Consider the following 24810-nt stretch of genomic DNA (forward strand, 5'->3'; position numbering starts at 1 on the left):
GCTTCAGGTACCCACCTATAAAATAGTGGGGGAAGGTTTGAGAATTGAATGGTTGAGATAACATATTAGGTTGGTGCAAAAGTAATTGTGGTTTAAAAGGTTAAAAATAATTTTGAAAACCGCAATTACTTTGCACCAACCTAATATAAAATGTCAACCAGGTCATTGTACAGAATAAATAATTATTCCTTTTTCATCCCCCTCCCTCTCCTTAGGTCATGACTTTCAGACTTTTGCACAAGACTGAGGCCAGATCCGTGATTAGTTTTTAAATAAGTTGTCTACTCTTGACAAAATGGTCATTTGGGGTATAAAACTTTGTTAGAAAATTTGAAAAACTAAAATTGTGTCTACTATTTTTCAACTTCAAAATGTATATGGGCAAGCCAGATCTAAGAGTTGGATATTGACCAACAGAACAGTGTGACTCAGGTGGACAGGACAACTGAAGTAGGTAAAAAGATCCAGCAGGTCAAGTTAGATGTCAAGTCCACAACTCAGCACTAGCCAGGGAAAATAGAAAGAATGTAGTCAAGGCAGGCTGGAGGAGGCTGGTGTCCTCTGTTTAGGCTTCAAAGATGAGGAAAATAGGCAAAAGCCATAAATGAAAAGCTAGAGATTTAGTTATTCAGGGGCTGTACAATAATTATTGGGGGGCCCATCCCTAGATGATCTGGGTCACATGTGCCAGATTTCAGGTGCAGAGTACTGAAGCTATAAGTCAGAGCTCAAATCAAAAGTTTAAATGATAGGGATGAAAAGCCCAACCCAAAAGGACTAGGCCATACCACTGTTAACCCACTGCATAGCACAATGCTTGGAACATAGTAAGCCCTTATAAACATCTGTTGAATGAATGAAGAGCAATCACAGTGAAGCCAGATAACAATACTGGATGGTCAGTAGTACGATTAACATTGAAACTAAGCTCAAACTCTAAAGGAAAACAGGTTCACTAATGGTAAAGATCACAGAAGTAGGGAATCAGATGGTCCCTAACATCACATGGGTAGTAGCAGAATTGCTGAGGCTCTGGAGAACATTTTGCACATGGTGTTGAATTTTGAGTGTAGTGTATGTGAAGCAAGACATTTTGTTCATATTTTAAATGTATGTTAGATTATTTTTCTGAATTCACTGTTTTTCTCTTCTGTTACATTATACCTTAATATTCACTCCAGCATTACATTTATTTCCAAGTATACTCAAGGACTTCAGAGAGCAAACAACACCTGTTGATAAGTACACTTCTTTGACCATGACCTACCTAGACCCATAGTTATTAACTAGGAGAGGAAGGGTAGGGATGTTTACCCCTATAGTAGTTTCTATTGCTTCATAACAAATTACCACAAAGTTAGTGGTTTAAAAAATACCAATTTCTTAGCTCATCGTTCTGTAAATCAGAAGTCTGAATGCAGCGTGGCTGGCTCTGCTCAGGGTCTCAAAAGATTGAAATCAAGGTGCTGGCCAGGCTGCATTCTCACAGGGAACTAAAGGTCCTTTACCCAGTTCATTCAGGTTGTTGGCAGAAGTCTGTTCCTGCAGCCGGAGGACTAAGGTTCCCATTTCCTTACTATCAGCAGAGGGCCACTCTTAGCTCCTAGAGGCCACATTCCACACCTCGTAGTAGATGTTTGCTTTCTTTCTGGCCAGCCATAGCGCTTTTCTTTTTTTTTACTTCTTCTTCCCCACCAGCCATAAAAACTCTACTTTTAAAGGGATCATGTGATTAGGTCAGATCCACCAGATAATCTCCCTATCTTAAAGTCAACTGAGTTGAGACTTTAATTATATTGGCAAAATCCCTTTACAGCAGCACATAGATTAGTGCTTGAATTGAATAACTAGGAAAAAGTAAATATACTAGGAGCTAGGAAATCTTGGGGTCTCTGAAAATTCTGCCTACCGCAACACCCAATGTTGAAATGTACCCACTTGAAGAATACCATAAAATATGAAAAAAGAAAAATATCAACTAGTTGCTTTAGTTTTTGTTGTAATATTATTATTTCAGATACTTCATTCATTAACATGGCTCATTTGCTATAAGCTAGTAAAACTAGAGCAAACTCTAGGGAGATAACAAAAAAATAAAAGTGTGACCTTGCGCTGGAAGGGAACCAAAGTTTTGCTACCCTGAAGCTGCCGTTGGGGATATCAATTTTAAGCTGGTTATTAAGAAACAAAAGACTCAGAAAGAACCTTTGGCCCTCCCCCCTTTTCTGCCAGAGAGTCAGATAGAAAAACCCGCTTCAGGAAGAAAATCTTAGGATGTTACCTTAGCATGATTTGAATTAAGTATGGTAAGTAGGAGGGCTTCAGGCAGGGGCTAGATACCCATGTCCCATTGTTTCTGAGTTGCTGAGCAAGAATTCTCCTCCCATATATGTTCTCCTCTTACTCAATTACCTGTAAATCACATTCTCACTTCTGAAATCTAATACCCACCTCCCCCCTTTCTCCTTTGTCCAAAATGTCATATATACCACACCCTGGTGTGTCAAGACCCTGCCCCACCCAACTTTCAGGCACACCCAAGCTGCTTCCAGTGGCTTTCTCATACAAACTGCCTGCCTTGCTCAAGCTGCAGACTTTACTAGGATCTCTCAAAGGTTTGCAGAACCCAGACAGCAGCATCTGGCTTGAGCATGTCCTATACCTTAGGGCTGAGCAGCCCTAAGTCCAGCACTAGCAGCAACTGGCCTTGGTTTGCATCTTGGTCTCTTGAGGCACTTCTAGCATGGCACCATCTATGGATTGCTTTGTGACTCCTGCCAGGGGGCGCATGGTCTGCGGCTGAACTTGGCCTACAGTAGATCCCCTCCAAGGTGGTTGAGGGGCTAGAGCCCCCAGTGGCCAGCTTCAAAATAAGCTTGAGCATCACCCAGCTGCCTCCAAGAACAACATACCCAAGGGGTGGATTGGGCATGCACCAGAGCCCTGGTGAGGTAGATCCTGCTCTGTAGGGTCAGCTCCGGCACCACAACTCCTCCACTGTAGTCACCCAACCAGTCCTCACAACCAGTGAACCCAAGGGTCAGTCCCTCCCTTTGATGTGCAATTATCAACCAAGGCTCAACTACAAGAGGAAGGCACACACAACCCATACAAGGGACACACCTGTAGTGTGTGGCTCAGGTGACCAGAAAGACTGAGCCACTGAACCCCACAGCACACCTACTACATAAGGCCACTCTACTAAGACCAGAAGACATAGTAGTCCTACCTCATGCACAGAAACAAACACAGAGAGGCAATCAAAATGGGGAGACAAAGAAACATGTGCCAAATAAACGAACAGAACAAAGCTCCAGAAAAAGAACTAAACAAAATGGAGACAAGCAATCTACCAGACACAGTGTTCAAACACTGGTTATAAGGATGCTCAATGATCTCAGGGAGAACTTCAACAAAGAAATAGGAAACTTAAAAATGGAGCTAGAAAACATGAAAAAGAACCAGTCAGAAATAAAGAATATAATAATGGAAATGAAGAATACATTACAGGAAACCAACAATAGATTAAATGAAGTAGAGGGTCGAACCAGTGATGCAGAAGATAAGGTAACAGAAAACACCCAATCAGGGCCGGCCCAGTGGCTCAGGTGGTTGCAGCTCCGTGTTCCTAATGCCCGCAGGCTGCCGGTTCAATTCCCATATGGGCCAGTGGGCTCTCAACCAACCACAAGGTTGCTGGTTAGACTTCTCGACTCCCACAAGGGATGGTGGACTCTGACCCTGCAATTAAGATTGAACACGGCACCTTGAGCTGAGCTGCCGCTGAGTTCCCAGATGGCTCAGTTGGTTGGAGTTCGTCCTCTCAACCACAAGGTTGCCAGTTCAACTCCTGCAAGGGATGGTAGGCTGTGCCCCCTGCAACTAACAATGGCTACTGGACCTGGAGCTGGACTGCACCCTCTACAACTATGATTGAAAGGACAACAACGTGACTTGGAAAAAATCCTGGAAGTACACACTGTTCCCCAATAAAGTCCTGTTCCCCTTCCCCAATAAAATCTTTAAAAAAGAAAAGAAAACACCCAATCAGAACAGCAAAATGAAAAAGAGGATCCAAAAATTTCCGGAGAGTTTGAGGGGCCTCTGGGACAACATCAAGTATACCAACATTCGCATTATAGAGGCACCAAGAGGAGAAAAGAGAGAAAGCAAGGAATTGAAAATCTATTTGAAGAAATAATGACAGAAAACTCCCCTAACCTGATGAAGGAAATACACATACAAGCCCAGGAATCACAGAGAGTCCCAAACAAGATGAACCCAAAGAGGCCAACACCAAGACACATCATAATTAAAATGCCAAAGGTTAAAGACAAGAGAGAATCTTAAAAGCAGCAAGAGAAAAGCAGTTAGTTACCTACAAGAAAACTTGCATAAGACTGTCAGAAGATTTTTCAACAGAAACTTTGCAGCCCAGAGGGATTGGCAGGAAATATTCCAAGTGATGAAAAGCAAGGACCTACAGCCAAGATTACTCTACCCAGCAAAGCTATCATTTAGAATCAAAGGACAGATAAAGAGATTCCCAGACGAGAAAAAGCTAAAGGAGTTCATTACCGCCAAACCAGTATTACAAGGAATCTTAGAGGAACTTCTTTAAGATGAATAAAAATAAAAAATATGAATGATAAAATGGCAATAACTGCATACCTATAACAATTACTTTCAGTATAAATGGATTAAATGCTCCAATCAAAAGATAGGGTGACTGAATGGATAAGAAAACAAGACTCTTACACATGCTGCCTAAAAGATACATGCTTCAGACCAAAAGACACACACAGACTGAAAGTAAAGAAATGGGAAAAGATATTTCATGAAAATGGAAACAAACAAACGAAAATAAAGCTGGGGTAGCAATACTTATACCAGACAAAATAGACTTTAAAAAAAGACTATAACAAGAGACAAAGAAGGACCTAGTAATCCCACTTCTGGGTATTTATCTGAAGAAACCCAAAATGTCACTTCGAGGGGACATGCTCATCTGTATATTCAATGCAGCATTATTTACTTAAGCCAAGATATGAAGGCAACATGGGTATCCCTGAATGGATGAATGGATAAAGAAGATGTGGTACATATATAAGATGGAATATTACTCAGCCATTAAAAAAGCCATCTGTGAAAACATGGATGAACCTAGAGGGTCCTGTGCTGAGTGTAGTAAGTGAGACAGTGAAACAAATGTAATATGATTTCACTTTTAAGTGGAATCTAGAGAACAAAACAGACAAACAAATGAAACAGAAACAAACTCATAGATACAGAGAATATTTTGATGGCTGCCAAATGGGAAGGGGTTTGGGGGTGGGTGAAAAAGGGGAAGGGAGTAAGAAGTTCAAATTGGTTGTGACTCAGTAGTCATGGGCATGTAGGGTATAGCATTAGGAATATTCTCAATAATATTGTAATAACTATGTATGGTGCAAGATGGATACTAGAATTATTGGGGAGATAGATGGGAGTGGGGTTGGGGGCAGGGTGAAAAAGGTAAAGGGATTAAGAAATACAAATTGGTAGTTACAAAATAGTCATGGGGATGTAAAGTAAAGCATAGTGAATATAAGCAATGAAATGGTAATAACTATATACAGTGCCAGGTGGGTACTAGTCAGAGGGATCACTTCCTAAATTATATCTCTAACCACTATGCTGTACACCTGAAACTAATATAAAATAATATTGAATGTCAACCCTAATTGGAAAATTTTAAAAAAGGGGAAAGATCAATAATATTGTGATAGCATGGTACAGTGTCAGATGGTTGCTGGACCTACCATGGTGATCACTTCTTTAGCATAGGGAATAAAATCTCAAATGTGGTAATAACTCTGTATAGTGACAGGTGGGCACCGTTGAATAACTATAATGTACACCTGAAACTAATATAATATTATATGTTAGCTATATTTTAATAAAAATCTTTTTAAAATGTCATATATACCCAATGTTGCCTCACAGAAGTTTCATGCATATATGAATTCCCCATGAGTATGTATTAAAATTTGATTTTCTCCTGTTAATCTGTCTCCATTAAATTGATTATTAGCCCAGCTAGAAGAACTTAGAAGGTGGGAGGAAAAGTATTAATTGTTTTTAGCCCCCCACAGGCTCACATCCTGACTCTTAAATGTTAGCTGTGAAACTTTGGGTAATTAACTCTTCTAAACCTCAATTTCCCTTACTATAAAATGGGGATAATAGGAATATATTCCTCATATAATGTATGGATTAAGTGAAATAATATATGCAAAAGGCCTAGCACTAATTTAATTATAGTAATTATTTTATTATCATTGAATGATATAAGAGATATGACACTATCTTAGAAAGTATACAGAGTTATTCAAATGTAATACATCACTAGGTACATATAGAGAGCATACCATTAGACAGGCAACTTATACATAGGTAAACATGTTTAGTATGTAACATATTATCACATATTTATTTAACGTACTGCCTTAATTGTGCTCTTGAAATTCTCATTCATCTTTGTTCCTGAACACATTCAGTGTAAACACATCAATGTATATTCCCAAAAAAAAAAAAAAAACATAAAGAGTACTGATAACCACCTTTAAATAAAGGTTTTGTACGGACTTGATAGCCAGAATTATAAGTAGTAGACGGAAATTGCAGAAATGAAGACTTGGGCTAAATACAAGAAAGAAATTAGTTAACATTTATCAAAAAATGAATTGGGTAAATGTAATAGTAAGTTCCATGTCTCTGAGTGATAACTTAGGAAAGTTTGTAAAAGAAATTCATGTATCAGATATGAGGCTTGGATTAGTGACCTTTAAAGCCCCTTCCAGTTGTAAGAGTCCATGAAATTGTAGTTGTTGCTGTTGAGTGTGGGTGTGTGTGTGTGTGTGTGTGTGTGCGCACAGGTGTATTAGCCTGAGGATTGATATTTCTATATAAAAGTTTGCCATTAGATTAAGTTTCAGCAGTAAAAATTATACATAAATGCCATGGGAGAAAAACAAAACATCTCTTCTCCAGTTTTTGACCTGGAGTGACTTTTTTGAAGCATAAAGTCTTAGTTTATCTCTCTTTAGATCAGGCCATATGCACTGCTTGTTGTTTTGAAAAACAGTAAGTTACACTTAGTCTATATCAGATATTATTATACTTTACTATAATAAAGTATACTAATATTACACTTTGCTTCTAGAAGCTCCACACCAGTCCATCATTTTACAATTGCGTTGGAAATTATCATGACCATGGTCTTTGTGTGTCAGGCCTACAGTGCAGAAAATATGACTTTTTACTGGTAGACTAATTACATTTCAAGATTTGCTTTGTGGGTATTTTTTCCAAGTTTAGCTTCTTAGTGGCACTTATTAAACCATTCCAGAAGCTACACTATGTTCCAGAAGCTAAGAAGCTAAGCTAAGTTCCAAAAGTGAAGGAATAGGTTCAGTACTCATAATCATACACTATATTGGGAACAAATCTCAGGCCTTAATTGTATGTAAGTCTACCTTGTATGTGATTGTTTAGATATTTTCTTTTACTATTTTCCCTATGTTTACAAAGTAATACATATTCACTGCAGAAAATACAATCATTATATTAAGGTACAAATAAGGCACAAACCTCTTACTATTATTTTAATCAGCAACCAAAGATAACTGTCATCAATGATTTATGAACATTCTCCCAGAATATTCTATGCTTATATACACATATAGATATATAAATTATTTTACATCAAAGGGATTATTCCAAATGCCGTATTTCATAACATCTGTTTTCATTTAACATATTATGAGCTCTTGTCGTGTCAATGAATACAGAGACTGAATCCTTAATAACTTGTGCTTAGCACATTGTTCCTGTCTGCTAGTAACCTTTACTTGGAAAAAACATCCGGTACATGCTAGTGGTCCTAGTAAGGAAGACAACCACAGTAGTACCTCCCAATCACAGCAATATCTCCCCATATGGTGTGTGGCAGGGAATCAGCTGACCGAGGCCTGACAAATGAGAATACTCCATGCAATTAGCTGGAGGGATTTCCTAAAACCAATCAACATTGTCCCTGATATTTAATATATGAACACAGAGAGAGAAAGTCCAACGTCCTTCGGCACTAAAATTTATTAATATATTATAAACTGAAGTTGCTTGCAGCCATCCTCTCTCATGACCAGGAGGAAGCTGTCTGCAATAGGAAAATTGAAGTCAAAGTACCAAAATAAGCAGAGATAAGCAAAGATAAGATGTGGACCAGAAGAGAAAGTATTGACATATACTTAGACCAATACTTGGACCCTGGTTTCAGCCATGCCTGAAACTATTTCATTTGGACTATAGTCAGTGCTGCTATAAGGTGACATATGCTTTCTTAAAAATCACTGTGCTGTGTAAAATTGTTCAATAAAACCCTGGGTTTATGGGGAAAATGGGGCTAAGAGTACAACATTCGAAAACTTTGTCAATGACACATACACAAAAAGATAAAAACGCAATAAAAATGTCAGCAGAGTTTTACACAGGTTAAATGGCTAAGAAATACATAAATACTACAATAAATATGGTGCCTTATTTTGAAAAAGACCCAAAATTTGCTTGTTTAAATGGGCATCAGAGGGGTTGCTGCTTGTGAATTATTGTGAAGTGATAGAAGGAAGGTTATCTGAAATCAGATGGAGAGTTATTACACTAGATGTGGATGGGTGTGACTCAAAACACACACAATAAACTGAAGTAGCTAGTAAATGTTTCAGGTGTGTGTCTGTGTGTGTATTTTGTGTACTAAGTGACTTAATTCAACTGGGTGTAGTTTTCTGCTTTTACCTACTATTTCTGGCTGAAAAAACAGCATATAAGCAAATGCAAATTCACTTTATGCTAAAATTGTTCTCTAACATATTTATCACAAAGGAACAGACAAGTGTTATAGTAGTCGGTATTTGATTATGCAAGTAAATAAATTCCCTTTTTTAAAATTTATTTTGTTTTAATTTATTGGGTGACAATTGTTAGCAAAATTACAAGGATTTCAAGTGTACAATTCTGTATTACATCATCTATAAATCCCATTGTGTGTTCACCACCCAGAGTCAGTTCTCCTTCCATCACCATATATTTGATCCCCCTTACCCTCATCTCCCACCCCCTACCCCCCTTACCCTCTGGTAAACACTAAACTATTGTCTGTGCCTATGAGTTTCTGTTTCTCATTTGTTTGTCTTGTTCTTTTGTTGTGTTTGATTTATATACCACATATCAGTGAAATCACATGGTTCTCTGCTTTTTCTGTCTGCTTATTTCGCTCAGCATTACACTCTCAAGATCCATCCATGTTGTCACAAATATTCCTATATCACCTTTTCTTACCGCCGAATAGAATTCCATTGTATATATACCACAACTTCTTTATCCATTCATCTATCGAAGGACATTTTGGTTGTTTCCATGTCTTGGCCACCGTAAACGAAGCTGCAATGAACATTGGAGCACACGTGTCTTTATCTCTAAATGTTTTCAGATTTTTTGGGTAGATACCCAGGAGAGGGATTGCTGGGTCATATGGCAATTCTATTCGTAATTTTTTGAGAAACCTCCACACTGCCTTCCATAACGGCTGCACCAGTCTGCATTCCCACCAACAGTGTATGAGGGTTCCTTTTTCTCCACAGCCTCTCCAACATTTGTTATTATTTGTCTTGTTGATGATAGCCATTCTGACTGGGGTGAGGTGATATCTCATTGTGGTTTTGATTTGCATTTCTCTGATGATTAGTGATGTTGAGCACTTTTTCATATGTCTATTTGCCATTTGTATGTCCTCTTTGGAGAAAAGTCTGTTCAAGTCCTCTGCCCATTTTTCAATTGGGTTGTTTGTTTTTTTGTTGTTGAGTTGCATGAGTTCCTTGTATATTCTGGATATTAGCCAGTTATCGGAGGCACTGTTTGCAAAAATCTTCTCCCATTCAGTTGGTGGCCTCTTTATTTGGTCAATTGTTTCTTTTGCTGTGCAGAAGCTTTTCAGTTACATATAGTCTGATGCGTTTATTTTAGCTTTTACTTCCATTGCCTTTGGAGTCAAGTTCATAAAATGCTCTTTGAACCCAAGGTCCATAAGTTTAGTACCTATGTTTTCTTCTATGCAGTTTATTGAGTCAGGTCTTATGCTTAAGTCTTTGATCCATTTTGAATTAACTTTGGTACATGGTGACAAATAGCAGTCCAGTTTCATTCTTTTGCACATGATTATCCAATTCTCCCAGCACCATTTATTGAAGAGGCTGTCTTTCCTCCATTGTATGTTTTTAGCTTCTTTGTCAAAAATTATCTGTCCATACCTATGTGGTTTTATTTCTGGGTTCTCAATTCTATTCCATTGGTCTATGTGTCTGTTTTTCTGCCAATACCATGCTGTTTTGATTATTGTAGTCCTGTAGTACAAGGCAAAGTCAGGAAGTGTGATACCTCCATTATTGTTCTTTTTTCTTAAGAGTGCTTTGGCTATTCGGGGTCTTTTGTGGTTCCAAACAAATCTGATGATTTTTTGTTCTATTTCTTTAAAATGTGCCATTGGGATTTTGATGGGGATTGCATTGAATCTGTATATTGCTTTGGGTAACATGGCCATTTTAACTATATTGATTCTTCCAATCCATGAGCACGGAATGTCTTTCCATTTCTTTGTGTCTTCTTCAATTTCTTTCAAAAATGTCTTATAGTTTTCAGCATATAGGTCTTTCACATCCTTGGTTAAGTTTATTCCTAGGTATTTTATTCTTTTTGCTGCAATTGCAAAAGGAATTGTTTTTTTGTATTTTTTTTCTGAGATTTCATTGTTAGTATATAGGAAAGCAATGTACTTTTGTATGTTGATTTTGTAGCCAGCAACTTTACTGTATTCGTTGATTGTTTCTAATAGCTTTTTGGTGGAGTCTTTAGGGTTTTCTATATATAGCATCATGTCATCTGCAAAGAGTGATAATTTAACTTCTTCGTTCCCAATTTGGATGCCTTTTGTTTATTTCTCTTGCCTGATTGCTCTGGCAAGGAATTCCAACACTATGTTGAAAAGCAGAGGTGATAGGGGACAAACCTGTCGTGTTCCTGAAAGTAGAGCAAAGGGCTACAGTTTTTCACCATTAATTATGAGATTAGAGGGCTTGTCATATATGGCCTTTATTATGTTAAGGTATTTTCCTTCTATACCTGTTTTATTAAGTGTTTTAATCATAAATGGATGTTGTATCTTGTCAAATGCTTTTTCTGCATCAATTGATATAATCATATGATTTTTGTCCTTTATTTTGTTTATGTGATGTATCACATTGATGGATTTGCGGATGTTGAACCATCCTTGTGCCCTGGGGATGAACCCCACTTGGTCGTGATGAATAATCTTTTTAATGCATTGTTGTATTCGATTTGCTAGAATTTTATTTAGCATTTTTGCATCGGTATTCATCAGAGATATTGGTCTGTAGTTTTCTTTTTTTGTAATGTCCTTACCAGGTTTTGGTATCAGAGTAATGTTGGCCTCATAAAAGTAGTTAGGGAGTACTGTCTCTTCTTCAATTTTTTGGAAGAGTTTGAGCAGGATTGCTATTAGATCCTCTTTGAAGGTTTGGTAGAATTCACTAGTGAAGCCATCTGGTCCCGGACTTTTGCTCTTGGGAAGGTTTTGGATGACTCATTCAATTTCGTTACTGGTGATCGGTCTGTTTAGATTTTCCACTTCTTCATGGTTCAACCTTGGAAGGCTATATGTTTCTAACAACTTGTCCATTTCTTCTAGGTTATTGAATTTGGTGGCATATAGTCCTTCATAGTATTCTTGGATGATCCTCTGCATTTCTGTGGTGTCCGTGATAACTTCCCCTTTTTCGTTTCTGATTTTGTTAATTAGTGTCTTCTCTCTTTTTATCTTAGTGAGTCTAGACAAGGGTTTGTCAATTTTGTTAATCTTTTCAGAGAACCAGCTCTTTGTCACATTAATTTTTTCCATTGTCTTTTTGTTCTCTATTTCATTTAGTTCAGCTCTAATTTTTGTTATTTCCTTTCTTCTTCTCACCTTGGGTTTTACTTGTTCTTCTTTTTCTAGTTCTTTAAGGTGTAACATGAGGTTATTTATTTGGGAGTTTTCTTGTTTCTTGAGATAGGCCTGTAATTAGATAAATTTCCCTCTTAAAACTGCTTTCGCTGCATCCCAAAAATTTTGGTAGGATGTATTTTCATTGTCATTTGTTTCTATGTATCTTTTGATCTCTCCTCTAACTTCTTCTTTGACCCAGTCGTTCTTTAAAAGTATGTTGTTTACTCTCCATGTATTTGTGTTTTTTCCCACTTTCCTTTTGCAGTTGATATCCAATTTCAAAGCCTTGTGATCAGAGAATATGCTTGGTATGATTTCAATCTTCTTAAATTTGCTGAGACTGATTTTATATCCCAATATATGCTCTTTTCTTTTTTTTTTTAATTAAATTTATTGGGGTGACAATTGTTAGTAAAATTACATAGATTTCAGGTGTACAATTCTGTATTACATCATCTATAAATCCCATTGTATGTTCACCACCCAGAGTCAGTTCTCCTTCCATCACCATATATTTGATCCCCTTTATCCTCATCTACCACCCGCCTCCTCCCTTACCCTCCGGTACCCACTAAACTATTTTCTGTGTCTATGAGTTTTTGTTTCTCATTTGTCTTGTTCTTTTGTTGTTTTTGATTTATATACCACATATCAGGGAAATCATATGTGGTATATATACACAATAGAATACTATTCGGCGGTAAGAAAAGATGAACTAGGACCATTTGTGACAACATGGATGGAACTTGAGAATATAATGCTAAGCGAAATAAATCAGACAGAAAAAGCACAAAACCTGTGTAGTTTTTAAAGTTATTGTGAATTACCCAGGTGGCAAAAAGGTTGTATCCTCATTTTTATTGGTAAGTGTGATTTTGCTGTATTATACAATTCTATTGTGAAACTGATTCAAAAAATCATTAAAGTATACGTTCAGTTCTGGTGTACCCTAGAAAATAGTATCCTATGGACCATGGGTTGGCAAAATTTTTCTGTAAAGAGCCTGAAAGTAAATATTTTAGGCTTTGTGGAGCATACATAAACAAATAAGCCTGGTTGTGTTCTGATGAAACTTAATTTACAAAAATAGACAGCAGGAATGGATTTGTCCAGTGTACCCTGCTTTGCCAACCCCTGCTTTGGACCAATAGTTTTTATTTTCTTTTTTTAATGAAGACTTGGGGGCAGTCTCTGGGCACTTAGAGAAAGTCAAGCAGGCAGGGACCTAAACTATCTCTGCTTCAACTACAGCAGGTTTCATTTTTATGATATGTGGACTTTTACATGAAATAGGTTTGATTAAAGGCTTCCATTCCTAATAAGGGGAAAAGCTTCAAAACCACTGCCTTAGGCTAACCCTAAAACCTGATCCTTTAAAACTCAAAAACAGATGTTTGAGGGAAAACAAACACATCTTTTCACATCTTTAAAAAGAATGATAGTTACATAATGTTATTTACCAATGTTATACCAATAAATTTAATTTTTTAAAGGATGATAGATGGTACCCATGTATTTTGACATTTCCAGAAATGCTTTTATCATACAATTGATAAAAAGCATTTAAATGGATAGCTTTAATAACTCTAACAATATTATCAACTTATCATTCCTATTCTATTTTGACTTTTTCTAACTATAATATTTAAGGTACCATATAAAAGGTTCAAGAGAGGTGGTATGGTATAGTGAAAAGAAGCACAAAATTAGGACTGCATTATTTGTTTCCATTGCTAGATTGTGAGCTCCTGGGAGACAGGAACTAAGTTGTCTTCTTCATCTTTGAATTGTCCTCAGCACCTAGAACAGTATAAAACACCAAACTTTAATTTTTACGACAAACATAAATTCACTATTAGATAACAAAGAAGAGAATAAATTCAGGCAGTTTATTTACTTATATCTTTCCATAAATCTTAAGAAAAAAATTCACACCTTTCCTAGTGAGCAACAAAATAAAATAGCAATTTGAGATACATTTTTACACCTAGGAAATTAACATGTTTAAAACACATAAAAGCTAGAGAGGTCCAAGATGTTGGATTAGGTAAATATTATGCCTACTGCATCCCAGGATCACATCAAAATTACAAATAGATTATAGAACAATAAACCTCAAGAATCATTGGAAGACTAGCTAAACAGAACCCCTACAAATAAGGACATAATGAAGAGGCCACATCGAGACTGATGAGAGGGGTGTAGATGCGAAGTGGGCTGACCCCAGGCCCATGGTTGAACACTGGGAGGGACACGTAGGTGGCAGAGGTCCCTGCTGAAGAGGGAGGGGTCCCAGCACCACATCAGTGCTCCCCAGCCCAGGGGTCCTGTGCCAGGAAGGAGTGCCCATGGCATTGTGCAGTGAAATCAATGAAGATGCTGTCTGCCCTATCTGGTGAGATGGAAGGCAGCTGGAAACCCACATGCCCTCTTGTAGAGCCAGCACATGGACTTGCTGGTGGGCACTCATCTGGTCTCTGGAGGAGGCGTAGCAGCTCTGGAGGCCCAAGGACATGCGAGTAGGGACTGAGTTGTGTGGCTTCAGGTGGGAGCTAGAGGGACAGGAGCCATTGTTGTCCCTGTGTGAAGTCTGACTCATGTGTGGCCTACAGGAGATGCCATCTTTTCAGTGTTAAGCCCTCCCCCAAAGGGCCAAGCTGGGACCGCATTGGTCTAGTGGAATGTGCGTGTGTGCACTGCCTTGGTGACGCCCTGGGTCCCTGCCCCCTGCCCGCACACAACTGGTGCTACTTTGACATTCTTGACCGCTGGGTTGCTGGCCCCATGCCAGAAGATATGGAAACCTTTTGCAGTGGTGGATGGGACTCAGGAAATGCTTGCTGGTGGGTGGAAACCCAAGATCTGCATTGCAGTGTCTCTTGGGCAGCTCTTGGGAACCTGTGGGTCTGAGATGGGAGGTGGCTGGCCGTGGTGTTCTCAGGGTGTTTTTGCAGGGCAATCGTGGGCCCAGCACTGGTGTGGGAGCCAAGACTGCATTGACTTTATAGAAACCACTGACCACATTCCCTAGCTCCCTGGAACACAACCCTACCCACCTAGAGCTGCATTGCCAGGGGCACTTTGGACACCTGGGTGGCAGACCCAGCCCAACAAGCCACAGAGGACTTTTGCTGCAGTGGGCAGCTCATGACAGCCCAGGGAGATTTTGGTGGTGGACAGAAACCCAAAAACTGAGCTGCTGTCACTCTTGGGCAGCTCTCAGGAATTTGTGAGCCTGAAGCAAGTGGTGGCTGGCTGAAATGTTCTAAGGGAATCCCATGAAGTGGTCACAAGCTAGGCACTGCCCTGAGGTGAGCAGTGGATGGCTGCGGTGTTCCCAGGACACTGTGAGAAGTGGTGACAGGCTTGGTACTGGCATAAGAACTGGATCTGCATTAACTTTATAAAAAACACAGCCATGTCTTGTGACTCCCTGGGAATCTGCCCAGCCCAGCTAGTGCTGCATTGCCAAGGACACTTGCAACACTGGGTCAACTAGCTGGGCCCATACACCTAAGGAAACTCTTTCAACGGCTGGGCCTCATAGGCAGCTGGTGGATCACAATAGGCCTAAGGGGTTCTGGCCCTTTTATTAAGCTATCTAAGGCCCAATACTGGTGGCAGCTGCCCTCGGTTCACAGTGAGGCCACCCCACAAGCCTTCAGGTCCAGCACTGGCAGCAGCCAACCACATATATCTTTGTGGCTCCTACCAGGTAGCTGTGAGCAAATAACAGGCAAGGCTGAAATTGAATTGCATGGGAGCCCTGCCTAAGAAACATGAGAAAAAACACCCAGAGGCCAGCTTCAGACAACACCAGAGCACTAACTGGCTAGACCCACAAGCAGCACACCCAAAGCGGGGTGGGAGGCTCTCAGCAAGCACAAGAGCCTGTGGGGCAAATCCTCCTCTGAGGGGTCAGCCTCCACATAGCAACTCATACACTGTGGGTGTAACCAATCATCACAGTCAGTCAGCCTGTGAGTCAATTCCACCTACTGACATCTGAGAAGAAATCAAGGCTCAACTACATCAAGAGAACACACACCACACACTCAAGGGACATTCCTGGAACACACGAACAGGAGGTCAGGGAGACTGCACTGTCAGACCACACAGGAAACATACTACATAAGGCCAACCAGCAAAGACTGAGAGACATAGGAGAACTACCTAATACATAGAAGCAAACACAAAGGGGCAGCCAGAATGAAGAAACAAAGAAAAGTGTCCCAAATAAAAGAAAAAGAGAAACCTCCAGAAATGGAACTAAATGAAATGGAGGCAACCAACCTACCAGAGACAGAGTTTAAAACACTGATTCTAAGAATGGTTAAGGAACTTAATGAGAATTACAACAAAGAGATAGCAAGCATAAAGAAAGACATAGAAACCACGAGAAAGAACTGGTTAGAAATAAAGAATACAATAACTGAAATGAAGAATACATTAGAGGGAATTAAAGGCAGATTAAATGAAGCACAGGATCGAATAGGTGATGTAGAAGACAAGGTAGCAGAAAATACCCAATTGGAACAACAAAAATAAAAAAGAAAATAAAATAAAAAATGAAGATAGTTTAAGGGACCTGTGGGACAATATCAAGCATAATAACATTTGTATCATAGTAGTACCAGAGGAGAAGAGAGGGAGCAAAGGATCAAGAACCTATTTGAAGAAATAATGACTGAAATCTTCCCTAACTTGGTGAAGGAAATACACATACAAGCCCAAGAAGCACAGAGAGTCCCAAACAAGATGAACCCAAAGAGACACCAAGACACATCATAATTAAAATGGTAAAGGTCAAAGATGAAGAGAGAATCCTAAAAGCAGCAAGAGAAAAACAACTACTTACTTACAAGGGAGCTCCCATAAGACTATCACCTGATTTCTCAACAGAAACTTTACAGGCCAGAAGGAAGTGGCAGGAAATATTCGAAGTGATTAAAAAAACAAGGACCTACAACAAAGACTATTCTACCCAGCAAGGATATCATTTAAAATCAAAAGACAGATAAAGAGCTTCCCAGACAAGAGAGAGCTAAAAGAATTCATTACCACCAACCTAGTATTACAAGAAATGTTAAAAGAACTTCTTCAAGCAGAATAAAGAAGAAAATAAGGAAACAACTAAGATAAAAATATGAATAATAAAAGGGCAATAACTATGTACCTATCAATAATAACTTTAAATGTAAATGGATTAAATGCTCCAATCAAAAGATATCGGATATCTAAATGGATAAGAAAACAAGACATATGCTGTCTATAAGAGACCCACCTCAGATAGAAAGACACACACAGATTGAAATTAAAGGGATGGAAAAAGATATTTCATGAAAGTGAAAATGGGGAAAAAATCTGGAATAACAATACTTATATTGGACAAAATAGACTTTAAAACAAATACTATAATAAGAGACATAAAAGGACATTACATAATAATAAAGGGATCAATCCAAGAAGAGGACATCACCCTAGTAAATATTTATGCACCTTACATAGAAGCACCTAATATATAAAGCAAATATTGACTGACATAAAGGCAGAGATGAACAGTAACACAATCATAGTAGGGGACTTTAACACCCCATGGACACCAATGGACAGGTCTTTCAGACAGAAAACAACACAGGAACAGCTACCTTAAATGATGCACTTGACCAGATGGATTTATTTGATATTTTTAGACCATTTCACCCAAAAGCAGCAGAATATTCATTTGTTTCAAGTGCACATGGAACATTTTCCAAGATAGACCACGTGGTAGGCCACAAAACAAGTCTCGATGAATTTTATAAGATTAAAATCATATCAAGCATTTTCTCTGACCACAACTGTATGAAACTAGATATCAATTAAAAGAAAAACAACCTGAGAAACCCACTAACCCATGGAGACAAAATAACATGCTACTAAATAATGAATGGGTCAACAGTGAGATCAAGGATGAAATCAAAAGGTATCCTGAGACAAATGAAAATGAAAACACGACAACCCCAAATCTATGAGACACAGCGAAAGCAGTCCTAAGGGGGAAGTTCATAGCAATGCACACCTACCTAAAGAAGCAAGAAAAATCTCAAATCAACAGTCTATATTTACACCTAAGAGAACTTAGAAAAGAACAGCAAACAAAGCCTAAAGTGCTTACAAGGAAGGAAATAATAAAGATCAGTGTGGAAATAAACAAAATAGATACCAAAAAAAATATGAAAGATCAATAAGAAAAAGAGGTAATTCTTTGAAAAGATAAACAAAATTGGAAAACCTTTAATCAGAATGATTAAGAAAAAGAGAGGACCCACATAAATAAAATCAGAAACAAAAGAAGAGAAGTGACAATTGACACCAAAGAAATGCAAAAAAAAAAAAAAAAAAAAAATTAAGATAATACAATGAGCAACTATACACCAAGAAATTGGACTACCTGGAAGAAATGGAAAAATTCCTAGAAGCATACAATCTTGCAAGGCTGAATAAAGAAGACACAAAAAAATCTGAAAAGACAAATTACTACAAACGAAATTGAATCAGTAATCAACAAGTTCACAACTAACAAAAGTCCAGGAACAAGTGGCTTCACAGGTGAATTTTACCAAACATTGAAAAAAGAATTAACACTTATTCTCCTCAAACTATTCCAAAAAAATCCAGGAGAAGGGAAGGCTCTCCAGCTCATTTTATGAGGCTGCCATTACTCTGATTCCAAAACCAGACAAAGACATTACAAAAAAATAAAGCTATAGGCCAATATCCCTAATGAACATAATGCAAAAATCCTCAGCAAAATATTAGCAAACTGAATTCAACCATACATTAAAAAGATCATACACCACGATTAAGTGGCATTCATTCCTGGTATGCAAGGTTGGTTCAATATTTGCAAATCAATTAATGTGATACACCACATAAACAGAATGAAAAATAAAAATCATATGGTATTATCAACAAATGCAGATGAAGAATTTGACAAAATCCAGCAGCCATTTATGATTTAAAAAAACAACTCTCAGCACAGTGGGAATAGAGGGAACATATTTCAACATAATAAAGGCCATATATGACAAACCCACAGCTTGTATCATACTCAATGGGGAAAAGCTATAATAAAAGTATTCCCCTTAAGACCAGGAACACGACAAGGATGCCCACTTTCACCACTTCTATTCAATCTAGTACTGGACATTCTAGCCACAGCAGTCAGACAGGAAAAGAAATAAAAGGCATCCAAATGGGAAAGGAGGAAGTAAAATTGTCATTGTTTCAGATAATATATAGAGAATCCCAAAGATTCCACCAAAAATCTCTTAGAACTTTTCACAAAGATGGCGCCGAAAGCGAAGAAGGAAGCCCCTGCCCCTCCCAAAGCCGAAGCCAAACAAAGGCTTTGAAGGCAAAGAAAGCAGTCCTAAAAGGCGTCCGCAGCCACAAAAAAAGAAGATCCAGACATCACCCACTTTCCGAAGGCCCAAGACACTGTGGCTCCAAAGGCAGCCTAAATATCCTTAGAAGAGCGCTCCCAGGAGAAACAAGCTTGACCACTATGCCATAATCAAATTCCCCCTACCTACCTAGTCAGCCATGAAGAAGATAGAAGACAACAATACACTTGTGTTCATTGTGGATGTCAAGGCCAACAAGCACCAGATCAAACAGGCTGTGAAGAAGCTCTATGACATTGACGTTGCCAAGGTCAACACCCTGATCAGGCCTGATAGAGAGAAGAAGGCATATGTTCGACTGGCTCCTAACTACAATGCTTTGGATGTTGCCAACAAAATTGGGATCATCTAAACTGAGTCCAGCTGGCTAATTCTAAATACAAAAGTTTTTCACTGTATATTTGTCTCTTTATGTTGATTTCTGGTTGTGCTGGGGGGAGGCCATACTTTGGTATACTTGTACACAATAAACAGGGTTTATGCAAAAAAAATATATATTAGAACTGATAGATACATGTTGTCAACCAGCAGAATACAAAATTAATATTCAGGAATCTGTTGCATTTTTATACACTAATAACGAACTATAAGAAAGAGAAATTAAAAAAACAATCCCATTTACAATTGCATTTAAAAAATACTTAGGAACAAATTTAACCAAGGAAGTAAAAAACCTGTACTCAGAAAATTGTAAGAAACTGAAGAGAGAATTTAAAGAAGATACAAATAAATGGAAACATATTCCATGCTCATGGATAAGAAGGATTAATATAGTTAAAATGTCCATACTAACTGAATAAATAAGCAAAGTAAACAGAAATAGTCTCAGAGAAATAGAGAAAAAACTGATGGTTGCTAGATGGGAGGGGTGTGGGGATGAGGGAGAAGGGGAGGGGATTAGAAAGCACAAATTGGTAACCACAATATTGCCATGAGGATACGAAAGAAAGTTTGGGGAATCAATGTTCTGAAGATCTTGCAGGGTGTCAGATGGGCACATGTCTTATTAGGGAGACCACTTCAGGGACGGTGTAGGTGGCTGACCACTGCACTGTACACATGAAGCTGAAGCTGAATGATATTGTATGCCAACTATAATATATATATATATATATATATATATATATATATATATATATATATATATATATATATATTCATGGGATATAGAGTTCAGCGCATAGGGAATAAAGTCAATGGAATTGTAATAGATATGAACGATGTCAGGGGGACAGTAGATTGGGGGAGGGGGGATGTTACTTTGTGGGGATGAAATGTCTGGCTGTTGCATTGTTTTGTGCACCTGAAATTAATTTTTTTAAAAAGGAGGAGAAACAAAACAAAACAAATGTCCATACTAGCCAAAACAATATATAGACTCAACACAGTCCCTATCAAAATACAAATGGCATTTTTCACAGAACTAGAACAAATAACCCTAAAATTTATATGGAACATAAAAGACCCCAAATAGCCATGGCAATCCTGAGAAAAAAGAACAAAGCTGGAGGTATCATGGTGCCTGATATCAAATTACACTACAAGGTCATAGTAATCAAAACAGCATGATACTGGCATACAAACAGACACATAGATCAACGGAATATAATAGAGAGCCCAGAAATAAATCCATGCTTATATGTTCATTTAATCTATGACAAAGAAACTGAAAATTTACATTGAGGTAAAGACAGTCTGTTTAATAAATGATGGTGGGAAAATTGCATACATGCAAAAAAATGAAACTTCTTATACCATATACAAGAACAAACACAAAATGTATTAAAGACTTAAATGTAAGACCTAAAACCATAAAACTCCTAGAAAAAATATAGGAAGTAAACTTTCAGACATTATCCTTAGTAATGTTTTCACTGATATATCTCCTCGGGCAAGGGAAACAAAAGAAAAAAATTAACAAATAGGACTACATGAAACTAAAATGTTTTTTCACAGCAAAGGAAACCATCAACAAAATGAAAAGACAACCCACTGAACGGGAGAAGATATTTGCCAATGATATATTTGATAAGGGGTTAATATCCTAAGTTTATTTAAAAAACAACAACTCATACAACTCAACGAACACACCACACAAAACAAACAAACAAACAAAACCCCATAAAATCCAATTAAAAAATGGGCAGAGGACCTGAATAGACATTTCTCCGAAGAGGACAAACAGATGGCCAATAGATATATGAAAAGATGCCCAATGTCACTAATCATCAGAGAAACGTAAATAAAAACCACAATAAGATAACATCTCACTCCTCTAGGCATAGCTATCATCAATAAATCAACAAACAACAAGTACTGGTGAGGATGCGGTGAAAAGGGAACTCTCGTGCACTGTTGGTGGGATTGCAGATTGGTGCAGCCACTATGGAAAACAGTATGGAGGTTCCTCAAAAAGTTAAAAATAGAACTAGCTCATGACCCACCAATTCCACTCCTGGGTATTTATCCAAATAAATCCAAAACTGTAATTCAAAAACATATATGCACACCTATGTTTACTACAGCATTCTTCACAATAGCTAAGATATGGAATAATCAAAAAGCCCATCAACAGATGGTTGGATAAAGAAACTGTGGTACATTTACACAACCCACTATTACTCTGCCCTAAAAAGAAATGAAACCTTACCATTTGCAACAACATAGATGGACCTAGAAGATATTATGCTAGGTGAAATAAGTCAGAGTGAGAAAGGCAAATACCATATGATCTCACTTAAATGTGGAATCTAAAGAACAGAATAAATGAGCAAACAAAACAGAAATAGATTCATAGATACAGAGAAAAAAACTAATGGTTGCTAGATGGGAGGGAGGCTTGGGGATGGGTGAGTGTGGGGACAGAGCCAGGAGTGTAGTTTCCAGGCTCTCGGCCTCACATGGAAAGGTGCTGGCTCAGATAGTAAATGGCCATCAACTGTGATTGGATGGCCATCAGCTGTGGTTAGTTGGCCGTCAGCTGTAATCAGTGAGCCACTGGCCACTAATATAACTGCTGTGGCTACGCTAGCAGTAAGTAGGGGTTAGCAAGAAGATGGTAGCTGAGCTAGCAAGAACGGTTTGCAGCTAGCATAGCGGAGTGTGGATTGCGGATTGCAGAGAGGCAGATTGCAGTTAGCAAGCGAGGTTGGTTGGCAGAGAAGTGGATGGCAGGTTGCGGATCGTGTGGCTTCTGCTTCCTGTGTCTCCAACCCAGCCACCAGCAAGAATATAGTGGTACAACTCCCCTATCTATGGCTGTCGTGCGTGAGACCCTGCTCGCTGCGCCATGTGTCGTGCAGGGTGGCAGGCAGGGTCTCTGCTCCCGCTCCCCACATAAGAATGCAGGATATGGTGAGGCCAAAAAGGAACACCCACGGAGCCATAAGTAGGGGAGTCATATCACTGTATTCTCGCTGGTGGCATCCGCCTCTCTGCAATCCGCTATTGCTAGCTCAGCCACCATCTTCTTGCCAGCACCCATTTTCCTGCTACCGTAGCCACAGCAGTTATATTAGTGGCCAATGGCTCACTGGTTACAGCTGACAGCCAAGGAGCCACAGCTGATGGCCATCCAATCACAGTTGATGGCCATTTACTATCTGAGCCAGCACCTTTCTACGTGTGGCCGAGAGCCTGGAAACTGCACTCCTGGCTCTGTCCCCACAGGCTCCGTGGGTGTTCCTTTATGGCCTCACCATATCCTGTGTTATTGTGCAGGGAGCGAGAGCTGAAACCATGAGTGACACATGGTGCAGCGAGCAGGGTACAGTGCCAGCCAAAGCTCTCTGAAGGGCGGTGGAGCAGTTTATGCTTATGAACACTCAGTCTCAGGAAGACCAGGAGGAGCAGCTGCTGGAGAGCTGGACCCCCATGGAGGGTTGGGAAGACGTGGATGGTTCCCCAACCAGCATAGGCCGAAGAAAGCAAAGGTCGTTGTGGCCCTGTGGGCTGGGAAGTGCTTGCTGAGGCTCTCAGCCACAGGTGGGGGAGGACTTGGAGCCCTCGTCCTGTGGAGAGGGCACACATTGTGAGACTAACACACAGCCCTAGCGAATGACTGTGGCTATGGGGAATTGCCTTCCATTCCTGATTTGATGGACCGCTTGACTGTTTGCTTGGGAACGTACCACCATGTAGTGGAACCGGAGGATGTTTGCTTTTGTGTCCTGACTGGCCGCCATCGAGAATATGTAAGCACCTTGACTGTGAGCCACTGTTGTCCCAGCACAGTACCCTGAGAGGCCCTGGCTGTGTCCAGGAAGTCTGCCTGTGCCCAGAGAGAGTGGCAGTGCCCAGAGAGCCTGGCTGTGTCCAGGATATTGCCTTTATCCCCAGGTTCCTTGCACAGGGCCCCTCACAGAAGATGCTTGTCATGTAGATTGTGAGGGGAGACCCTGGAGGGGTGGAGTGTGGGGATGTTACAGATACCAGGACCAGAAAGAACCCAAGCAGCACTCAGAGAGTTAGGAGAGTCAGCTTTATTACGTTGGTGGGCTCAGCGTGATCTTTCCCAAAATACCGAGCCCCTAGCAAGATTTTGAGCAGGTTTTTATGAGTTGGGGACTTCCTGGAGTTGGGGAAGGGGTAGGTGTCGTCTGGTGATTGGCTCGGGGTGTGGCTTGGAGGGGGTTATGCGGAAGTGGGCTGGGGCTTAGGCTGGGGACTTCTCTCTTTGTTCGGGCCACCATTTTAGGTCAGTTCCACGTGGCAGGGAACCATTTTAGGTCAATTTCTCCATCATGTCCTCCCTGTTGATGATTGTAAGTGGTAACAACTTAGAGATCATCATATTAGCTAAGAGGACAATAACCCCACAGGGCAAGGATCCGGGCTGTGGCCCCACAGGTGATGGAGGTCCCTGTGAAACACATGACAACGTTAACTATGCATGGCCCAATGGTGGCAAGGAGGAGGATCCTGAGGAGTGGGCCAGCTAGGGGTAGGAGCCAAGAGGACCAGCAAAGGCTAGAAAGAGTAGGAGTCCAATGACAGTGAAGACGGAGGCCGGGCAGACAACAGTGAGGCTCATCCGGGCTGTTTCTTGAGGGTCAGATGGAGTGGATGGGCCGGGTCAGGTTGGGCGATCCAGGCGTCGTCCTCCAACTGGGCTCTTTTAACTCGAGTGTGATGGATCCACAGCGGCGATGCCTGAAACTTTAAGAGTGGTGGGAGTAACAAGTATAACAGTGTGAGGGCCTGTCCACTGGGGTCGGAGGTGCTGGCGCTTCCAATCTTTGTCCCAGACTTGGTCTCCCCGGGTAA

General features: G+C 39.6%; 1 pseudogene; it reads left to right on the forward strand.

Moving 5' to 3' along the window:
• The first annotated feature begins 19428 nt into the window (after positions 1-19428).
• LOC109438944 (large ribosomal subunit protein uL23 pseudogene) lies at positions 19429-20030 on the forward strand (annotated as a pseudogene).
• Positions 20031-24810: the final 4780 nt, after the last annotated feature.

Source organism: Rhinolophus sinicus, chromosome 18 (genome assembly GCF_057876585.1).
Source record: "Rhinolophus sinicus isolate RSI-liver-muscle chromosome 18, RSI-T2T, whole genome shotgun sequence".
In the NCBI taxonomy this organism is placed as follows: domain Eukaryota; kingdom Metazoa; phylum Chordata; class Mammalia; order Chiroptera; family Rhinolophidae; genus Rhinolophus; species Rhinolophus sinicus.